The sequence below is a fragment of the Mirounga leonina genome, unplaced genomic scaffold (genome assembly GCF_011800145.1).
Source record: "Mirounga leonina isolate KUSES-001 unplaced genomic scaffold, KU_Mleo_1.0 Mir_101609, whole genome shotgun sequence".
Lineage (NCBI taxonomy): Eukaryota > Metazoa > Chordata > Mammalia > Carnivora > Phocidae > Mirounga > Mirounga leonina.
In genome coordinates this window covers 11585339-11597585 of record NW_023270164.1, presented here as the reverse complement: position 1 = coordinate 11597585, position 12247 = coordinate 11585339, and the positions used below count along the sequence as shown (strand labels likewise).

Here is a 12247-nt window from a genome sequence, read left to right as displayed (position 1 = left end):
AGTTACTATTTTCTGAAAGTTTACCATCTCATTAGGCTGCCCATTTCCTGGTTCTTTGACAAAAGAAAGTAGTCTTTGGTAAGATCGTTTGTCTTGTTTGGGTCCATTGGCATTTCTAGGTTGCCAGGTTCTCCAGCACTGTCTCAAATACATGAAGAAAAAAAATCCATGGAACTCACCAGTGTGCTCTTTTTTGGGTTCTGAGGTCCCTAGCCAGTCTGCATTCTTCACTCCACCTTTCAGAATCATCTTATGTTTGGTTTTATAAATATTATTTCCAAGGGGTTTTTTTTTTTGTACTCAGGGGGAGAGATAGGGAAAAGGGCATCTACTCCATTTTTCCAGAAGTGGAAATCCTATATTGGGTCTTTATATATATTTCTTCCATGTCTCGACTAGCTTTCTGAGGATGTGCAATACCTTTGTTCATTCATTCATTTATTCATTTATTAAATCAACCAGAACACTTACTGTGTGACTGATCATTGAAATCCTTAAGATGAACTGGTTGCTGCACAGCTGCCCTCTTGGGTTTAGACATTGTTCCATCATGGAATCCACGCCTGAATCTGCGGCATACAATTTTTAGGTGCCTCATTTGATTGACCGGTCCAGGGGTATTTCATCTTTTAGCCTTGGCCCTCCAGTTATACTTTCTCTTCTGCTTGACAGGATGGCTGCATTGGCCACAGATCAACTTCTGAAGGTGGTAGGCCTTAGAGTCATAGTGCAGAACAATGTGTGCGTCTTATTACAATGCTTTCCAAATGATGAAGTCCCCTTCATCATCTCGTTTAAGTGGCCAAGACCAAAGAGGTGGGGAGAGAAGCCACTGTGCAATAAATTTATAATAACTTTTTTAATATCCTTATTTGCTAATTCTTTTTTTTTTAAAGATTTTATTTATTTATTTGACAGAGAGGCACAGCGAGAGAGGGAACACAAGCAGGGGGAGCGGCAGAGGGAGAAGCAGGCTCCCCACTGAGCAGGGAGCCCGATGTGGGGCTCGATCCCAGGACCCTGAGATCATGACCTGAGCCGAAGGCAGACGCTTAACGACTGAGCCACCCAGGCACCCTTTATTTGCTAACTCTAACATGTGTGTCAGTTCTGGGTTAGTTGATTGCTTGATTATTCCCATTATGTGTGCTATTTTCCTACCTCTTTGCATACCTATTGATATTTGATTGTGGATTTTACTTTGTTGGATACTGGATATTTACACATTTTTATAAATTATTTTGAGTTTTGTTTTGGGACACAAGTAAGTTCCTTGGAAAGTTTTACCCTTACAGGTCAGGTCTTCCTTATATAATTTTTAGGTGTATCTAGAGCAGCACTCAACCTAGGGCTAATTATTCCCCACTATTGGGGCAATAGCTTCTGGAATTTTTTATGCAATGCCTTATTTTTCCAGTCTGGTTGGTGATCACAGGCACTATTACCAGCCATGTATGAGCATCAGACCCCATGGATGGTCTCACTGACCTTAGTTTCCTCACACACATGTGCTGATCAGTACTCTATTGAACACTCAAGGAGGGCCCTAGAGAGATCACTTGGATTTTCTCTCTCTGCAGTTTTCTCCATTCTGGTGGTTTGTCCTATGAATTCTAGCTGCCTTCTTCTCCTTAGACTCTCAGTTCCTTCTCAAGTCAGGGAATTCACCAGACTTTTCCTCAGTTACCCTTCTCTGTGCAATGCCCTGGCAAGTCTCTCAAGGAAGTATGCTAGACCAATCACAAGGTTCACTTCATTTGTTTCTCTTTCCTCAGGGATCACTGTTGTTCATTGCCGGATATCCAGGGCCTTGAAAACTGTGGGGGTTTTTTTTAATGTATTTTGTCTGTTTTTTTTTTTTCTTTGTTTGTTCCAGGCCTAAGGGAAATATGGTCCCTGTGACTCCATCTTGGCTGGAATGAGTCACAGAAGAAAATCTATAAATGTGAAGATTTGTCAGTAGAGTCACCAATATGAGATATACTTGAGTTAGTGTGATTGTTATCAATAGGGAATACTGTAACCTGGGTTTGAGACAAGTATGCCAATGAACCTATATCAATGAATGGGGAACTTGTATCTATTAAGTGCTCATCAGTGTGGGATATATTGGGAAGTATTTAAGAAAGAGGAGATATGTTAATGTAGGCTGTCAATAAGAAATATTCCCCAGTATGTGAAAATTTGAGTGTGTTCAACTGAGATTTTCAATGTAAAAAATTCCAGTGGGCAGGTATTTACAAATCAGATCTGTAAATTGGGTTGTCAATGAGAGATATGCTTGATGAGTATTTAAGAACAAGGAGATTTTTCACCGGTGATCATCAATGGAGTTATATGGGTTGGGGGCAGTATTTATGAATATTGATCCTGATAAATGTGGAGCTACCAAGCAGGGGTACATGGATAGGTGTACATGAATGGGGAGATATACAATAGTTATTGTGGTTTTTTGTTTGTTTGTTTGTTTTTAAAGATTTCTATTTATTTATTTGACAGACAGAGAGAGCACATGAGTGCACAAGCAGGGGGAGGGGCAGAGGGAGAAGCAGACTCCCTGCTAAGCAAGGAGCCCGATGAGGGGCTTGATCCCAGGATCCTGGGATCATGACCAGAGCCAAAGGCAGACACTTAACTGGCTGAGCCACCCAGGCGTCCCTATACAATAGGTATTGTATAGGCGAGTGTAGTATGTATCAACAGGAGTATTATGATCGGTATAGTTGTAAAACCAGCTGAGCAATACAGCATATGCCAATAGGCCGGTGTTTAAAAAATCAGGCAATTTGTCATTAAAGATCATAAACGAGTTATACAATCAGGTGAATATTTAAGAATATAGATTTTTGGGCGCCTGGGTGGCTCAGATGGTTAAGCGTCTGCCTTCGGTTCAGGTCATGATCCCAGGGTCCTGGGATCAAGTCCCACATCGGGCTCCCTGCTCCTTGGGAGCCTGCTTCTCCCTCTGCCTCTCTCTCTCTCTGTCTCTCATGAATAAATAAATAAAAATCTTAAAAAAAAAAAAGAATATAGATTTTTTTTCAAAGGCAAGCAACAATGGAGTATGTATTGTGAGGGTTATCAATAAAGAGAGATTTTTTTGAGAGAGTGCGTGTGTGCAAGGGGAGGGGAGGGGCAGAGGGAGAGGGAGAGAGAGAATCTTAAGCAGGCTCCATGCCCAGGCAGAGCCCAACATGGGGCTCGATCTCATGACCCTGAGATCATGACCTGAGCTGAAATCAGGAGTCAGATCCATAACCAACTGAGCCACCCAGGCACCCCAATAGAGATTTTTAAACAGGGGTTATATATAGATTTATTTTACTAGTTTGTTATGTGCAAAATATCATTGGTGTTTATGTTATTCTTTAGGGTTTTTTTATAATTTCAATTTTAATATATGTACTAACAAATTAAAAAAGATAAAACCTATGTGTTTCAAAAATAAATAAATAAATAAATAAATAGGGGTTATAATAAGAAATACTCCAATGGGGGTGGCTGGCTGGCTCGGTGGGAAGAGCATGGGACTCTTGATCTCAGGGTCATGAGTTTGAGCCCCATGTTGGGTATAGAGATTACTTAAATAAAAATAAAACAACAAAAAAAAGCAGGCTTCTGGGTGGCTCAGTGGTTAAGCATCCAACTCTTGATTTCAGCTCAGGTCATGATCTCGGGTTTGGGAGATTGAGCCCCCTCGCCAGGCTCTGCACTGGGCATGGAGCCTGCTTTAGATTCTCTCTCTCCCTCTCCCTCTGCCCATCCTCCCCTTCTCTCTTTCTCTCTCTCTAAAAAAAAAAAGAAAAGAAAAAGAAATATGCCAATGGGTGTTTATGAATAAGATTTCTTAATGTCAGACACCTATGGTGATATGTCAATGGTTTTTATTTCTCATTGGGGAGATTTGTCAAGAGGGGTTGTGAATAGAGATATTTTAACGGGTATTTTTGAATGGAGTGTTTTTTTTCCCAAGAGGTTAATGGATGAAAGATTTGCCAATGGGTAGGTATTTATGAAAGGGGGGATTTACCAATGGGAACCATAAATGGAGATATGCCAGTGGGATATTCATGAATAAGTAGATAGCACAAAAGTGGCTGCAGTAGGCAGAATTCTGAGAATGACCCCCAATATTCCTATCACCCTTACATAAACTCCTCCCCTTGAATGTGGGTGGAATACGAAGACATGTAACTCCATGATTGTATTACATTAGGTAGCAAAAGGGATCTTGCAAATGAGATTAAGGTTAATCAGCTGACCGTAAAATAAGGAGATTATCCAGGTGAGCCTAATCTAATTAAGCACAGGCACCCTTCAAAAATGCAATTTTCTCCTGTTGGTGGCATAAGAGGACATCAGAGAAACTGAAAGTATGAGAAACATTTGGCACATCCTAATTGGCTTTGAAGACAAACAGGCCCATGTGGTGAGGCATGCAACTGGCCTCTAAAAGCAGGGAACAACCCCTGGCTGAGCAAAGAAATGGGAACCTCAGTATTACAACTGCAAGAAATTGAATTCTGCCAATAACCTGAGTAAGGTTGGAAATGGATTTTTCCTGTGAGCCTCCAGATAAGAGTTCAGTGTGGTCAATTTTGGTTTCGTGAGACCGTTAAACAGAGAATTCAGCCAAGCTCTCGTGAACTTTGGACCTACAGAACTGTGAGGTAATACATGGATGTTGTTTTGCTGCTATGTTTGTGGAAATTTGTTACACAGCAATAGGAAACTAATAAAGTATTTGCCAGTTGGGTACTTATGAAAGAGGGGATATGCCATAAAGAGAGGGGACTTTTTTTTTTTTTAAGATTTTTATTTATTTATTTGACAGAGAGAGACACAGCGAGAGAGGGAACACAAGCAGGGGGAGTGGGAGAGGGAGAAGCAGGCTCCCTGCAGAGCAGGGAGCCCCATGCGGGACTCGATCCCAGGACCCTGGGATCATGACCTGAGCTGAAGGCAGTCGCTTAACCAACTGAGCCACCCAGGCGCCCGAGAGAGGGGACTTTTCAAGGTAATTATTTGCCAACGGCTTGGGGATTTGTCATCTGTAATCTTGCCAATAGTTGAGATTTATAAACAGGATTTGTCTACAATGGGGACTGCATAAAGGGGAACCAACTGTTATGGGTTGAATTGTGTCCTCCAAAAAGGTACAGTGAAGCTTTAACTCCCCAGTACCTTAGAATGTGGCCTTACTTAGAAATAGTAACAGGAACATTATCACTTGGGGGGATGGTTGTCCTCAGAAGTCTTTGAAAACATTGGTATTTGCCAGTGTGGGTATTTACACACTAGAAATTAGTGTATGAGCATCATTATCAGAAAAAAGACATTACAAATGAGCATTTTCATATTTGTAATGTTTTGGGGAAAGACCATTAAAATCATGAGTTAAATTCAAAGTGCCAGTGTGCATGAAATTATTATTCCCAGTATTATACATTATTTCTAATATTATAAATTATCATTCCTAATAAAACATTATTTGCAATATTATAAGTAATTTACTAGGATTTATCACTACTAAGTTATAAATTATGTTTACTGTTACTACTCATAATAATAAGTAATACTTGGGGCGCCTGGGTGGCTCAGTGGTTGGGCGTCTGCCTTCGGCTCAGGTCATGATCTCAGGGTCCTGGGATCGAGCCCCGCATCGGGCTCCCTGCTCCGCGGGAAGCCTGCTTCTCCCTCTCCCACTCCCCCTGCTTGTGTTCCTGTTCTCGCTGTGTCTTTCTCTGTCAAATAAATAGATAAAATCTTAAAAAAAATTAGTAATACAGAGAGCTGACTAGGTGCCTGGCATTGTTTTGAGCACTTTATATATATGACTTCATTTAATATTCACACTGTTCCTATGAGTTAGGCATTATTTTTTTTTTAAGATTTTGTTTATTTATTTGAGAGAGAGAATGAGATAGAGAGAGAGAGAGCATGAGAAGGGGGAGGCTCAGAGGGAGAAGCAGACTCCCTGCTGAGCAGGGAGCCCGATGCGGGACTCGATCCCGGGACTCCAGGATCATGACCTGAGCCGAAGGCAGTGGCTTAACCAACTGAGCCACCCAGGCGCCCTAGGCATTATTTTTAATACCCATTTTACAGATGTAAAAAACTAAGGCATAGAGAGATAATATGATTTCCCCAAGGACACACAGCTAGGACAAGGAAAAGGTAGGATTTTTTAGTCAAAATTGTAAGCAGACACTAATTAAAATTTTTTTCTTTAAAAAAATTACAAGGACTGAAATTTTAAAATACTGACCTAGTTAAAATCTTTTTTATTTTTATAATATTTTTTTCTTTTAAAACATTATTGAGGTGTAATTCACATACAATAAAATTTATCCATTTAATGTGACAATTAAATTTAGTATATTCACAAAGTTGCACAACCATCACAATAGAATTTTAGAATATCTTCATCATCCCAAAGAAGATACCCTGTACCCATTAGCAGTCTACTCTCCATTGCTCCCACCTCCTCCCACCCCAGCCATAGACAACCACTAATCTACCTTCTGTCTCCACGGTTTTGCCTGTTCTGGACATTTCATATAAATGGAGTCATACAGTATGTGGTCTTTTGTGACTGGCTTCTTTCAAGTAATATTTTCAAACTTCATGCATGTTGTAGCAGTATCAGTACATCATTCAGTTTGATTAATGAAGAATATTCCGTTGTATGGATATACCATATTTTGATTATCCATTCATCCGTCAAAGGACATTTATGTTGTTTCCACTTTGGGGTGATTATGAATAATGCTGCTGTGAACATTTGTGTATAAGTTTTTATATGGACAGGTTTTCATTTCTCTTGCGTGGATACCCAGGATTGAAATTCCTGAATCATATGGTAACTCTGTTTAACATTTTTGAGAAACTTTCAAACTGTTTTCCAAAATGGCTGCACCATATTATGTTCCACCAGCAATGTAAAATGGGTTCAATTTTTCCACATCCTCACCAACACTTGTTGTTGTCTATACTTTTTTTTTCCAGCCACACTAGTAGGTGTGAAGTGCTATCTCACTGTGGTATTTTTTTTCATTGCAGTTTTGATCTCCATTTCCCTGATGCCTAATGATGTTGAGCAGTTTTTCATGTGCTTAGGCCATTTCTATATCTCATTTGGAGAAATGTCTATTCAGATCCTTTGCCCATTTTTAAGTTGGGTTATTTATGTTTTTATTATTGAGTCATAAGAGTTCTTTATATATTCTAGATAAAGGATATGTGATTTGTAAATGCTTTCTCCCACTCTGTGGGTTAACTTTTTACTTTCTTGACAGTATTATTTGTAGAACAAAAGTTGTTAATTTTGATGAAATCCAATTTATCTGTTTGTTTGGTAGTGTGTGCTTTTGATGTTTTATCTAAGAAACCATTAAGGGACAAGATTTTAATACAGATTTGGCTCCAGCATTTGTGTTCTCCATTACACTACATTACCTGTCTAGAAATTAAATCACTGTTACTAATATTACACATGAAGTTATTATTATGTGTTTTATGTTTTTTTATTATGTTAATCACCATACATCATTAGTTTTTGATGTAGTGTTCCATGATTCATTGTTTGCACATAACACCCAGTTCTCCACGCAGTACGTGAAAAATATGGAATGCTTCACGAATTTGCGTGTCATCCTTGCGCAGGGGCCATGCTAATCTTCTCTGTATCATTCCAATTTTAGTATATGTGCTGCCGAAGCGAGCACTGTGTTTTGTGTTTTGACCTGAAAAAATGCATCCATCAATCATCCTCCAACCCTAGCACAGACTTCAGAAGGATTCTGGGTAGGGACCGCGAGGCCCATTTTTTAGGGAGAAGTATTGGGACTCAGTGGAGGGAAGGGCCGGCCCCCAGGCCACCCACTGAACTGGACACCCCCCCCCTTGCTGTACACTTCACAGGGCTGTCACCCCCACCTGCTTCCTCTCAGCCATCAGTCTCTCCCAAGCAGATTCACACCCAGACACATGGAATGCTGGGGTGGAGGGTAACTCACTTTACTCACTTTGGTGGATTTTCTAGAAGGGTAACGGGAGGAAATGTAGTGACTCCAGGACTACAGATAGCCTGCCAGGAGCCACACAAGGACTCTGAAGTAGGAAGCCTCTCTGTAAGGTATGCTTCTCCAGGCAGCCACAACTAAAGGGAACTACCTGGAAGGAAGGTGCTCCCTCTACAGCCTGAAACTCCTTGCTGTTTAATACCCCCAGCCACATCCAGTGTATACAAAAGTCCTTGGTGTTGAGAAACAGTTGGATAAACAAGAAAATAAGCAGGTGTGAACATACCTAGGATTGAGGTAACAACTGGGAGAGTAAGGGTAAATTATTCTAGGCACTGGGGAAAAAAACCAGAAGCAGCAGGAACAGTCTGTAGTTCCAGACAATAGCCAGGGCTGAGGAAATATTCCAGGACACTAGAAAACAGCTATAGGGGCAGGAAACAGTCACTGCAGTGATGTGAAACAGTCAAAGACTATCAAACAGCCAGAAGGACAGAACAGTCCTTATAGTTAGAGGATAGCCATAGAAACTCTAAAACGGCCAAATGGAAGTCATTCCTAAATGTTATGCAATAGCCAGAAATACCTAGGAGACAGCCAGAGAGATAAGGGAACAGGCTCTGGCTGAAGGAATAGCCAGAGAAACAAGGAAACAGCTGGAAGGACAAGGGGACAGTGTCTGGACCTGAGGAACAGCAGGATCATCAAACATCCGGAGACACAACAAAATAGTCCTTGTATTTGGAAGATAATCAAAGGGACTGCAGAACAGCCAGGGCAACAGGGGATAGACCCTAAGGATCAGACCACAGCAAAAAAAAAAAAAAAAAAAAAAAGACCAAGGAATAAGCTCTGAAGTACAAGGAACAGGAAAATAAAATAGCAGTCTGAGGGACTGGGGAACCACCAGAGCCCAAGGAAAAATTGCAAGGACTGAAACAATAGCCAACAAACCAACATATGGAGATCAGGGAATAATGGCTGGTCCTAATATAGGGTCATCAGAAACTGTGGGGAGTAATCACAGCGATCAAAGACACTATACTTATGACTAGTGGGAATTCAACAGTCACGGGAATTAATACAATGCCAGCAGGCATAGCTAGGGGGGACTACTGGGAGTCAAAGACACTGTACTGGTGGCTAATACAGGATCATCTGAACCATGAAGGGCTCTAATGTAGGGTAGGCTCTAATGAGTTCCAGGCATTATGATGAGGTCCATACCAATACACAGTACTAGGGAATAATGAGGGACCAGCATCTAGCATCCACAGGGATGGGGGTAGTAAATGAACTGATGCTGAGATAGAGACAAAACCACTTTAGTGGTGGTTAATGGCTAATCAGCAGAGTGACTAAGGGCTAAGGGCTGATTTTTTTTATGATCAAAAACACTGTATTTGTGACCAATATTGGTAGACAGTGATGACACTAATACAGGGTCAGCAACAGATGCCATGACTGAGAAGCATGAGGCAAAGATTAATGAACAGTCAGTGTTGAGGCTAATATGGTATTAGCATACACAGTGATGAACTCTAATGTATGGTCAACATGCATTCTGCCAGGGCATCATTGCATTCTGAAGCTCTATTAGTGGCTAATGAGGGATCAGCAGGAACAGTGATGAGGGTTCCTGCAGTCACAAGCACCCTGATTGGAACTTAGGAGGGTCAAAGACACTGTAGTTATGGCTAAAGGGTGATCAGCAAAGTGGGGCTAATGTGGAAACAGCAGATACTGTACTGGAAGCTCATGGAAGTTAGTCTCAGCTCTTGTGGCTAGCTGGGGATCAGCATACAGCAGGATGGTAGCTAAGGAGGATCTGCAAATACATTGCTGGGGCCTCATGGGTGTCAAAGAAACTACTATTGGCTAATGGAGGATCAACAGACACCACGAAAGGGGCTAATGTGGAGTCGGCAGACTTTACTGAGGCTTCAACTGGTCAAAGACACAATATTAGTGGTTAAAGGGAGGAGATTTAGCAGAAACAATGATTTGGCTACTGTAAAGACAAAAAAACATGGTGATGCATCCTCAAGGAGTTCATACTCTGCCAGTGGCTAGTAAATCAAAAGACACTTTGGGGTGCCTGGGCGGCACAGTTGGTTAAGCTTCTGACTGTTTTGGCTCAGCTAGTGATCTCAGGGTCATGAGATTGAGCCCCGTGTCAGGCTCCGTGCTCAGCACAGAGTCTGCTTAAGATTCTCTCTCCCTCCCCTCTCCCCACTGTGCTCACGCTCTCTCTCCCTCTCTAATAAATAAATAGATCTTTAAAAATCAATCAATAAGGGACACCTAGGTGGCTCAGTTGGTTAAGCGTCTGTCTTCTGCTCAGGTCATGATCCCAGGACCCTGGGATAGAGCTCCATGTCAGGCTCTTTGCTCAGCAGGGAGCCTGCTTCTCCCTGTCCTTCTGCCTGCTGTTCCCCCTGCTTGTGTGCTCTCTTTGTCAAGTAAATGAATAAAATATTTTTTAAAAATCAATCAATCAATCAAAAGACACTGGCGTATGGTCAGCAGATACACTGATAGGCTATAGTGTAGGGTCAGAGGACACAGTGATGGGGGCTATTTTAAGCAGACACCACTGGGTCTCAAGGTTAAAAATCTTGAAGCTTGGTAAACAGGGGATCAAAAGACAGAGTGACAAGGTCATCTGAGTTCTGCAGATATTGTATTGGGGCTCAGAAGGATCAAATTCACCACACTGGTGGATAATCAGGGAACAGCAGATGGATACTGGTGCAATTGCACTATGCTGTGGGTTCATGGGGGTCAGACAATGACTATGGATGGTAATAAACATCACCATAATGATAGCATCCAATGTAGGATTAGCAGACACTGTGATTAGAACACATTGGGTTGAATATATTATATGGTAGCCAAGGTCAAAAGACACTACATTAGGTCTAAAGGAAGGTGACAAGACACGTTACTGTGAGTTAATGGGAGGTCAGCAGTCACCATGCTGAATCTAAAGGAAGGCAAAAAAAACCACAAAACACCATATTGAGTTAATGGAAGATCATCAGTGATGAAGCTTAGAGGCTAAAGGGGTGAAAAGACACTCTGCTGTGAGCAAACAGGTCAGCAAAAATTGTAATGGCAGCTAAAAGGGGTGGTGAGACATGATGCTATGAGCTAATGGGGAGTCAGCAGACTTTGCTGGAGCAAAAGGTTGTGATAAGACAAGATATTGTGAGCTGATGGCAGGTCATTGTACAGACACTGTGCTCTAGGCTAATAGAAGTGAAAAGAAGTGCTGTAAGTTAACGGGGTATTAGTAGACACCATGCTGACATATCCTGGGGGTAAAAACTACTGTGGTGCTGGCTAATGGAGGATCAAGAGGGACTGTGCTTAAGGTATTAGGAGTCAAATACACACAGTAGTGTTGGCAGTGAGGGATCACTACACAAGTAATGCTTACTAACTGAGGGTGAGTACAACCCATCATGGGGCCTCAGTGAAGGTCATCTTCATGCAGCAAGGCCATTTCTAAAGCCTTGGGAGGACTAAGTCTCCCATTGCCAGTGTCTTTTATCTGATCTAGTGGTCAAGATTCCTGGTTTTCTCCCTGGAAGCCCACATCTGGCTCCTGGTGTGGAAACAGGTAATTTTTTTTATTGTTGTTTTTAAACTTTAATTGAGATATAATTTATATCAATAAAGTGCACAAATCTGAAATTTACTCATTTGATAACTTAATATGCATTTCAAACAAGATACAGAATCGTTCTATCACCCCAGGAATTTCCCTCCTACCCTTAGGAGTTAATCCCCATTGATTAACAACCACCCATCTGCTTTCTGTCACTATAGATTACTTCTTTTTATGTTTGACATTTTCCATAATAATAATAATAATAATAACATTAAAACATAAAATTGAAAATTTTTATCGATGAGCTGAAGATTAAAAGAATCAGTAAGAAAACATCTTGATAAATATAATTAATACTCAGTAAATGAGGGTGAGGGCATGCTGTTTAAAAAATGCATAAAGTGTAATATATACATTCAAGTGTATGCTGTATTTGGGGGCATCTGATGATTAATTCAAATATCCTGGGTCTTCTATTTATTATGAAACATCCAGAAAACAAAACAAAAACATGTATTTAATTTAGCATCAATTTACTATAGCATGATGCTACCAAATACTAACGGTAAAGGACTCACTTTTGAGGATCAAAATGGTGCATCAGAAA

The 12247-nt window shown here is 40.9% G+C and overlaps 1 non-coding gene and 1 pseudogene across 1 annotated transcript; both read right to left on the bottom strand.

The window, feature by feature from the left end:
* Positions 1-347: 347 nt before the first annotated feature.
* On the bottom strand, positions 348-789 carry LOC118009902 (annotated as a pseudogene).
* A 6831-nt stretch (positions 790-7620) lies between these two features.
* LOC118010532 lies at positions 7621-7727 on the bottom strand. The gene has a single exon (XR_004679220.1). It is a non-coding gene; the product is annotated as a U6 spliceosomal RNA (small nuclear RNA).
* Between the last annotated feature and the right edge of the window lie 4520 nt (positions 7728-12247).